Below are 1013 nucleotides of genomic sequence, written 5' to 3'. Positions count from 1 at the left end.
TGTCTCGAACACCCACTGTCTAGGTACCATTTCTGTCCTTGTGTTCAAAGACATACCTGCAAAAAGATCACTTGCTTTTCTCAGGTACCCAATTGATATTGGGTCCCTTTCTATTAGTAATCGGGGAGACATCTCCCTTCTTTATCCACATACAAACACCACTAGGTATACCATACTTTCTGATATAACATGAATATGAGGTATGACCATATGTATTGCAATAGAAACCTGTAGGTGTGTGTTTGTGATATTTATTTTTAGGACGAGCTACAGGTTTTCTATATGGTCTTTTGTTTCTGGTAGGGCGAGTATAACCTAATCATGTGTGATCACCAACATTTCTTGTTTGACTTAGCATAGTGTCTAGTTGTTGTTAACTGTTTGTGAGACGTGTGAATTTTTCTTTAAGTTTAAAATTGTCTTCTTACAAAGTCTCGCAAGTCTCACAGACAGGTTTTTGATATAATTTATTTTTAGAGAAGTTACATGAGCTACAAGAATAGATGAGATCTAATGTTTCATTTTCTAATTTTAATTCATCTAACTCTTTTTGTAGTTTGCTTATTTTTTGTTCATTTATGAGGATTACCCTTTATCTATCAACGTTTATTCTAGCCAATTTCTTTAGTTCCTCATGTAACTCGACATAAGCCTCATATAAAACATCATAAGGAGGTGAGTCATCAGAAGTGGATGAGGTGTCAGAATATACCTCATGATTATCTTCGTGTGTGCTTGAATTCCCATCGTTGTCAGATCTAGCCATCAAACATAGCTTTGCTGACTCCTCCTCACTAGAGGTGCTTGATGTCGTTTCCTCCTCAGGTACATCCCATACGATGTAGGCTTTCTTAGACTTAAATTCCCTGGGAGTGCTCTTTTCTGAATCAACCTTTTTCAGATAGGTTGGACACTAAAATCGCATGTGTCCTACTTTTTCGGACTCGTGGCAAGTGAAGCGATCTTTGGTGTTCTTGCCTTTGTTTGTTGATTCCTTCGCTTCTTTCTTTTGA

Source organism: Lupinus angustifolius, chromosome LG01 (assembly GCF_001865875.1).
Source record: "Lupinus angustifolius cultivar Tanjil chromosome LG01, LupAngTanjil_v1.0, whole genome shotgun sequence".
Lineage (NCBI taxonomy): Eukaryota > Viridiplantae > Streptophyta > Magnoliopsida > Fabales > Fabaceae > Lupinus > Lupinus angustifolius.
This window is presented reverse-complemented; position numbering follows the sequence as displayed.